The sequence below is a fragment of the Motacilla alba genome, chromosome 3 (genome assembly GCF_015832195.1).
Source record: "Motacilla alba alba isolate MOTALB_02 chromosome 3, Motacilla_alba_V1.0_pri, whole genome shotgun sequence".
Lineage (NCBI taxonomy): Eukaryota > Metazoa > Chordata > Aves > Passeriformes > Motacillidae > Motacilla > Motacilla alba.
In genome coordinates, this window is record NC_052018.1 from 78,672,508 (window position 1) to 78,681,162 (window position 8,655).

Sequence of the window (8,655 nt, forward strand, 5' to 3'; positions counted from 1 at the left end):
GAGGTTAGAGAAAAAACAGTGTGCTCTAAGGAGGACTTGCCTCTGTAATGTGTAATTTTGCTTTTTGCTCTGAATGTGGTGTAGTTCCCATAAACTCTAGGAACAAAATATTAACTAGAGTTGATATTTAGCTTGGGGCATCTGGTTCATGTTTGTACTGGTTGGAGAGAAATCACATTTTGAAGAGACTTATCAAGACTCTAATCTCTCTGCAGAGAGCTGAGTGGCTGTGGCAGGCTTGACAATGCTATTCATTTTTGGAGCCTCACCACCGAAACAAGCACTCAGCACAAAAGGATGTATGGAGTGTAGGCTACTGTACTGTTCATACATCTGTGTCTATCCATTACCAAGAGAGTTCACACCACAGAAACACACATCACTGGAATAATACCATTTTCCATTCTGTGCCTTGGAGATTAGAGTTCCCCGGTGTCAGGTAGTGTTTATTAATGATACAACACACACCTTCCTATTGATCAAAAGACTTTGTGAAAAAGCCTTGAAACCAAAACAGTTTTAAACTGAGAAACAAGTTGCATTGTCTATCACAAACTGTTTGAACAGAAGCCTTGAATAAATGTCTATTGGTGTGTGGCTTATATACATCATTCTTTATCACATACTTAAGCCCTTGCTGTTCAGGCAGTGAGTATATGTGTCCACTTTAACAGTAGGGGCTTAATGCTTTCATAAATACTTTATGAAGTATATATGAGTAAAGTACAGTTTCATTCTACATTTTTGTCTTCATCTTCTTAGGTCTTTGATCCTAAGCACACAGCTGGAATGCTAAATAAAACATTACGTCCCTACAGTTTCTCAGCACTGAAAATATTTAACTATTATCAACAGGCAAAAAAACACAACTTCCCCCTCCCCCCTCAAGTAAATATAGCAGAAAAACAACATCAGAATTACCTTGCTTGAGGTGTGCAACTTTTTATTCCTTTTCTCCACACAGTATGAAAGTGAGTTTTTTTCCAAGCTTTTCTGTATCCCAAACTCCAGCCAACATTATTCTAGAGAAGGAGAGGCAGGCAGCAGAGGGAGGCCTGGACACCTTTTTTCTTTCAGAGAGGAGCTAATCAAACATTCCCATCAAGCTCCAAGCTCTGTGAAAGGCACATTGCTCTCTCTCTCCCCCCCCTTCCTCCCTCTGCTCCTGTCTCCCTCTCTGTCTCTCTCGCTCTGTCTTTCCCTCTCCCTCCCTCACACACAGACTACAGAGCTCCTTACACTGATTTAGCAGCTGAATTAGGCGGTCCTATTTTAAATATACGTTCCCTCCCACATATTTTTGGTAGGGATTTCTATGCTCTTTTTGCACTAGCCTGTCAGATTTGTCAAGTTTTTCTCTTTTGGGAAGTGAAGCTTTACTGAACTGATGTTGTGGCTCTTTTTTTTCAGTCTCCCCGTGCAGTTCACCACTGTACTGAAATGACTAGAACTAGTAGATGAGAGTAAACCACACAGCCTTAAAGACTATAGCTACCAGATTAGTTAGAGGCAGATCAGGTTTAAAGAGAAAAAATATCTTTTGAAGAGACAGACTGTGATGCATTTACTTATGTGAATAGCATCGTATTCCCCCAGCAGTTTCCCTGAAGACAGAGGATTAGTGACAGAATAACTCTGCAAGTCTGGGCACAGAGAAGTAGAAGTATGGCATGGGGGTTCTTTCTGATGAAGTTGGATGTAAGAATTTAATAAAATGCTCTCAAAGGCTAATAAACTGGTACTTTTTAAGTGTCACCTGGCCAAATGAGATATACAGAAGGACTAGTTTCTTTAGGTATCTGTATGCAGATCTAAAATTCTTGGGTAACTTTAAGAAGAAAAATGTATTAAGATAATCAAGAGCATAGCATTTATGGGATTATCACAGCAAGTGCTGGTATCTTATTCCAGGATACTAGAATGTAAATTATAACTTGCAATTCCATCTAGGTATTTGGAAGTGTATAGATAATATCCATGGGTGAGTATACACTGTTTAATCTAAGGTCATTATGGATGAAAAAAAATCTAGCATAAATACAGGAGATTGACTTCAAAACACACATTAGAAAGACTTATAATTCCTGATTTAACAGGATCCTACCTGTGTTTAGTTCAAAGGGGAGGTGATTACCTGTTACTTGTAAATATCTACTCCAGTACCTGCAGAAACTATGTAACAGCTCAGCATATTAAAAGGAATAGTTTATCAACAAGCTCCAACTGTGATGCTAAGATACAATGATTCATAATTCATTTGATTCTCTTAATACAGGAGCTCTGGCTTGCCATGGTGAGTCCGTGCAAAGCAGGATGCAGTGGAGAGGCAAAAAGAGGCAAAAAGCCTCTTCAGACAGCAAATCTGTTAGCAGTTCTACCTAGAAGATCTACTGAAAAAACCTGAAACACCAACCCCCACTGCCCCAAGTCTTATTAATTAAAGTTAACAATTTCAGGATATCATCACCTTTTTAATAAGGCTTTGTGAGGTTTAATTATTCAGATAATGAGGGACAAAAGACTGAGACCTTAAGGACTACAAGTTTAAAGGCATATAGATACAAGGGGACAATTATCTAAATACTGGTGTTCTGTTGCTAAGTGAGTATGTGCCACTTCCCAGTGCCTGGTGAAAGACTGAAGTCTCCATGACAACTCCTTACCTGCAGATGCTGGTATATCAAAAATCTTTGGGCACAGACCTTCACTGATCTTTAGCCACTTACTTTCCATTCCAGCAGCTTATTTTCAGAAATCCATGGGAATCTATGTAGATGTGGATTTGCCTGTACTGCTTTACAGTCTCAGGTCAGTGGGTTACCAAAGAATCTTGATCTCAAACCAGTGCAAGTGAGAGGACTGAAGACCGAGCTTCTGGCAAACCAAACCATGGCTGGGTGGCACAGGCACCTGCAACAGGACTGCATCAAACTAGCTGGACAGGTGTTGAGTGATGGAGCTGAGAAACCAGGCACAGCAGAGGATTGGGATGACTGGTACAGGCAAAAAGTCCTCCCGAGGCTCAGCTTCTGCTGCCCGCGTCAGCTTACTGAGGGTTGTAGCTGTTGGCATGTGGAACGTTGTCGACAAGGCGTCAAAGCAAGAGCAGCAGTGCATGACCAAGGTCATGCTTCTTTGTTGTTGCTGCAGGGTGGCAGTTTTACAAAAGAAACAGCTGATATATCCACTTTTCATTTTCTATGGATGAATTATCTTATTTGTGGGTAAATTATACCACGGGCAAAGAGCCAGTGTGGTCCTGGCAGGACTTTGCTCAAATGCAGTGGTGTGAGAGCACAGCTTTGTTGCTTCCAGAAACACAGCAATGGTGCAGCCCTGTCCACTCTGCACCCACCTTACTCTCCCAGCCTTGATGGCTCCACTCCTGGCTCAGGGTCAAGAATGCTGCCAGTTGGGTGGCACATTTCTGCATTGCTGCCTGAGAGCTAACCTGGCATCCTGGAAATGAGCATCCCAGGAACTGTGGAGCAGAAACACTGAGTAGGCAGAAAAAGAAAACTATCTGGTTTGTTATTATTCAGGGTATTCAGCCTCTCATTATCGATTGTAATGGAGAACTGAGGAGTATCAAAACAAAAGACTGAGGAGGGCACTGACTGTCTCTTTTTATCACTACATTTCTGAGTGTCGCTGCCTGTGCTCTTTCCTGACAGAGGCAATTTCCAGCCACCCAAGAGCTGACAACACAAAGAGCAAAAACAAGAGGTAGATCATATTGAATGGCTCTACTTTGGTACTGGGATTTGCCACAGGGAAAGATTTGTTTGCAAAAGAGATGGCTGTGCAGTCAGGAAGCCACTAATTTGAAGACAAAAGGTATTGAACATGATTGTCTAGGGGATGGACAAGCACTCCCTATCTATATGTGTTCATGTGTTCCACCATTGCTTCCAGTCTGAGGCCTCCACCTCACTTAGTTTTCAGCTAACTCTTAGTAGTATTTGTGGTAGTAGTTTTTAAGTTTTACTGTGCTCTATTTTCATGTGCATGTTAGTTAAAGCAGGATTTATCATGATCCATTGAAACAAAGCCTGAAAGCAAAACAAAGCAGACCTCTCATCTGTCCCCTGAAGCAGCCAGTGAATAAGACCAGAGAGTCAAAGAGAGTTGAGAAGGTTCTTTAGTTTTTGAAGAAAATGTAGTGACCTACTCAGATATTACCTTCACTCTGGAAGATAAACCAGCAGAAAGAGAGATATGATGTATGTAGGCAGTGTTAGCTCTGACAGAGGAGATAATCTGGCCAAGACTCAGTAAGGAAGTTTGGTATTTTCAGAGGTAGCAGCAACCTGGAAGACTAGACACTTGCTGATGGACCTTAGTCGCAGACCCTTAAATAAATCTGCATTTTGAGATCATCTGTCATGCAGAATTTTCAAGGTATACAGTGTTTGTTACCCATTGCTTTGGATAACAGCTAGGTGGTAGCAGCTGAAAATCTGACTTCACTGAGGGGAAGCTCACTGCACTTAATCTAATCCTCTTTAAAATCTGACTCAAATAATTTTTAACAAAACTTTTTTTTTAATAACATAACTAGTGGACTTACATATTTCAGCCAACACAAAAATGTAAGTTTCCTCATGCTTCCCTCTTTCTGCAGGAAATCATTCACGGGTAAATGAAATAGGGAAAGCCTGCCCTATTTTGAAATGCAATTAAACTCACATCTTCTGGGTTTGATTCTCACCAACTGGCATGGCCCCTGATCTGAGAAGAGGCTACTGGGAGGGAACCATCAGAGAAAGCTGTAGTTTTGCACTTCTTGTGCTTACATGTCTAAATTCAGTCCAAGTTCATTACTGACTTGGTCCATTATCTTTTGATCATAGCTGGCCTTTCTGTAGTGACTCACGTGAATAGGTCAAGCTTTTGTTGAAAGAGGAAGAGAGAAGTTTTACTGTGTAGTAGGTTCACAGAGTAGGTCAAAATCTAAGTGAGAGCAGAGGATGGTGATTTCAAAGGCCATAAATTGCTTCCAAGAGGTCTGTGCAAAGGGCTGACAAGCATATAGGTCCTGTGGAGCAGGTGTGTGCTGCAGCCCAACCCATTCTGTTCATCTCCCCAACACTCGGGAGGAATTTCTGGCTCCACTGCTGTAGGCATAGGCAAAGAAAATACTCTTCAGGTATGCTATAAAACAAGATATGCCTGCGTAATTTTTAGAGAAATCCAAACTTTGTCTGGGAATATTTTCCCACTACCCAAGGTAGAGAGTTTCTCACATGCCAGATCTTTGTCCCACTTGGGGGACCCAAGGCGCACATTGCTCGTCTGGCATGAGGCTGTGGCCACTCTTCTAAAACCATGAAATCATTTGCTCTCCAGGTTATGACTAGGAAATATGTAAGACCCAAGACTGAACTAACTGGCTTGTGTTCATTACACAGAAAGTGCTGAATATATCTGCTCAGCTGATCGGTGTGGGCTTAGTAAGGCAGTCCTGACTCCGCATACAAGGACAGAAAACAGGCAAATTAAATGATTCCTGCAAGACAACATGTAGCCATGTCACATCTAATCCCATCCAGGTGCTTAAAGGGAAAGGAAAAAGTTTTCTGCTCTCAAGCAATTACCCTCGAGCCTTTTCAACCAAATACTACCACAGGAATCAGAGAGCAGAATCTTACAACAGCCCAAGATGTCACGCACAGCCTGGCAGTGCTGGCTCTGTTCAAAGAGAGCATGGTTGCACATGTTAGTGTTAACTCCTAGTAAGTGGAGTTCAAATTCTGCAGTTTTCCCACATTTCTCAAACTCCATTAAATAAAATCTTAACTTATGCATTATTAAACTTAAGGCAAATTCTTCTTAAAAACCATTTACACCTGAAAAAAAAAAAAATCAGAGAGAACAGAGTAGGAAGTTAAAAGTATAATTGGGATGGCAAGGCAACTAGGGAGTTAACATTGTTTGGATTTAGCTTCTTAAAGCACTTATATTGAAATGGGCCTGAGGTAAATAAAACAACCAATGTCCTGTAAGGCTTATATAAAATACATTGATGTGTTTGTCTACTTTTTGAGAAAGGTAGGGAGGCTGAATTATGTGTGCTGTAGCTCTTGCCAGCGTCAGAAACATCTTTAAATAATTAGAGCAATTGGGTAGCCAGGGCTCTGTTTTTACTTTTTAATGAATGAGGAGACCTCATGGACCAAATGAATGCATAATGTTGGCATGCTTGGCTAAATGGATGTATACCAAACTTACAGTGTGTATATATGAAAACCACACTGTGTGTTTCTCAGAGAAGATGGCAAAGGCCGTGCTTCCTGAGACTGTGGAAAAGCTGGGCTCTGTCAGTAAGTCCCAAGTCTTTGTGTGCCTCAGACTGAAAAAAAGTGACCAAAGATAACAAAATCAGCCCTGTTAGGTTTGCCGGGTTCAAGACAGACCTGATAAACTCCTTACCCTGTGTCTTCTGCAGCATATAGCAGGACAATGGGGTGCTGGGAGCCTGCTATCCCTATCCCAACTGGGCAGGCTCACAGGCTTCAAGGAAGATTTGTTGTGGGGAATGGGAAAGGGACCCTTTTTCTGTGCTTGATATGTGAAGAGCTTGAGTCTTTCCAGTTGAACAGTGACCATTTTAACTGTCATGGGTTTCGATTGTTGGGATTTTTTTAAAGCTCTGGGCGGTCAATTTTAGAAACTTTCAACCTTTCCAACCTCTACAGTTATCGAAAGACATAAGAAAAAGTTAGCTTGGTCTTGGAAGGAGAATCTAGTAAGGCAGTTGAGCAAACTCAGAAGTCACTACTCTCTGTTCAGTGTTTGTACACTCAGAGCATTTTAACATGTACTGCATTAACTGTGGACATGCAGACAATCCTAGTTAGGACCAACAAGTCTGGTGCATTTGCTTATAGTTCTTGGACTGTAGCAGAAAGAAGTAATTCTCAGACACTGCTTTCCTTTAATTAATTCAAGATATATCTCTATAGGAAAAAAGAAAACAGGTGAAGGATGCACTTGGCACTTGAAGTGCAACACAGAGCTATCATGAGCATCAAGAAACCTTAATTATTTTCACCATGCAGCTGAATCTACCCATACTTCCCATGACCCATATTCCCAATGCCTGATTTAGAACAGAGGTTGCCACAAATGCTATGTTGAAACATAACCAAAGTGAACAGTAAATGCAGGGGCTGGAAAAGCCTCCATCACATTTGGGATCAGGAAATGCCAAGGGTTGTACTGAAGAGGAGCTTGCCCTGATTGTGTCCACAGACCTTTGGATCTGAAGAGGTGTAAGCAGCTTTAAAAGCTGTGACATTATGGAGGTAGACTGTGATGTTTGTATCTCTCCACACTGCTTTCCGACACCAAAATGCTGCCACAATGGAAATCAATTTTAGGTAGGATTTTTTTGAGCAGAACTTGCAGTTATTGCAGACAGAAGTGTACCATGACTGAACAGAACTGGGTCTGTATGAAGTGCAGCATATGGATTTTGCTCATCCAGAATGAGTGTAGGTAGGGACTGAGTCTTCCCGGGTTAAGTGGGATATGTTTATTTGCTTGACTCCCTCATATAAAACCATATAAGATTTCTTTTATGAGGAGTAAAATCATGTATTCAGGAGAGTTCTCTTTGTTAATCAAAAGCCTCAGCACTGCTGGATTCAGTGTTGAAGTTTGCAGCTGAGGACCAGAGCCCTCAGAAAATACAAATGATTTTTTGAGCATGCTTTCCCTGTCTGCCCTCTTCTAGTGCAAGCCACGTGCTATCATTGCCACTGTTAATTCTGTTTGCCAAGAATACCAGGTCTCACTCTGCATCCCAGTGCCACTTACCTGGGCACTAAAACTCAATTATTCACTGTAAATCAGGCCTGGAAAATGTAAACCCAGTAACAGTCTTCTGCCTGTTTTCCTGACTATTTTCCTGATGCATTTTCTGTTTATGCTCATCAGGTGTCAGAGCAAATAGGTGATGCCAGTAAAAGCCACTTCACAGTAGAGAGCTCATGGCTGCCTCCCAGCAACTGAATGCATCCCCTCTGTGGTGCCCTTACCCTTGTCTCCTCCAGCTTTGGCTCTTGGCGCTGAAGAGTGTTCAAAACTCAGGTTGTTTGTGGAGGCAACATGCAGAAATTAGAGTGCTGCCCTGGCAAGCAGCAGTGTCCAAACATGCAGCAGGGCCAGAACTGCCAGGGTGTTTAGTGGGTGGATTAATGTATTTTCTTTACTGTTATTTGCCAGAGCTCATGAAAAGCCCTTCTGCATGTGACCCTGTGCACAGGCTTGCCATGTAAGGCTTAAGACTGTTCTCTCCCAGTTAAGTGGGCTTGTGCCAGGGTGGGAATACACAGGCTCCCTTAACCCCTGGATGGTGTTGCACCCATATGAATCTCTTTTTATGCGGTTCCAGGTACCAGCAACAGCATCACTGGAAGGTGGTATGCATTTGGAGGTAGAATGTCCCGTGTTTCAGCACGGCTGAATTGAATTGGGAAAGAAAGGAGTGAGACCCTAGGGTCCTGGTGCTGGAGGCTGGCAGAGTGGGAGTAATAGGAAGGGAAAGCTGGGGTCCTACTGGAAGGATGGGGCAGGAGGAAGGTGCTGGGGGTGCACTTGATCTAGGTACAAGGAGGATATGGAGTGATGCAAGGGCCTCCCTGGGCACAC

General features: G+C 42.3%; 1 protein-coding gene across 6 annotated transcripts in view; it reads right to left on the reverse strand.

Moving 5' to 3' along the window:
- VIT (vitrin) overlaps positions 1-1,206 on the reverse strand; it is a 59,955-nt gene extending 58,749 nt beyond the window's left edge. For all 6 annotated transcript variants that reach the window (XM_038130558.1, XM_038130555.1, XM_038130560.1 and 3 more), the window contains exon 1: positions 922-1,206. The gene's annotated coding sequence lies outside the window, so the exon portion shown is untranslated. The remainder of the gene's footprint in view (positions 1-921) is intronic.
- Between the last annotated feature and the right edge of the window lie 7,449 nt (positions 1,207-8,655).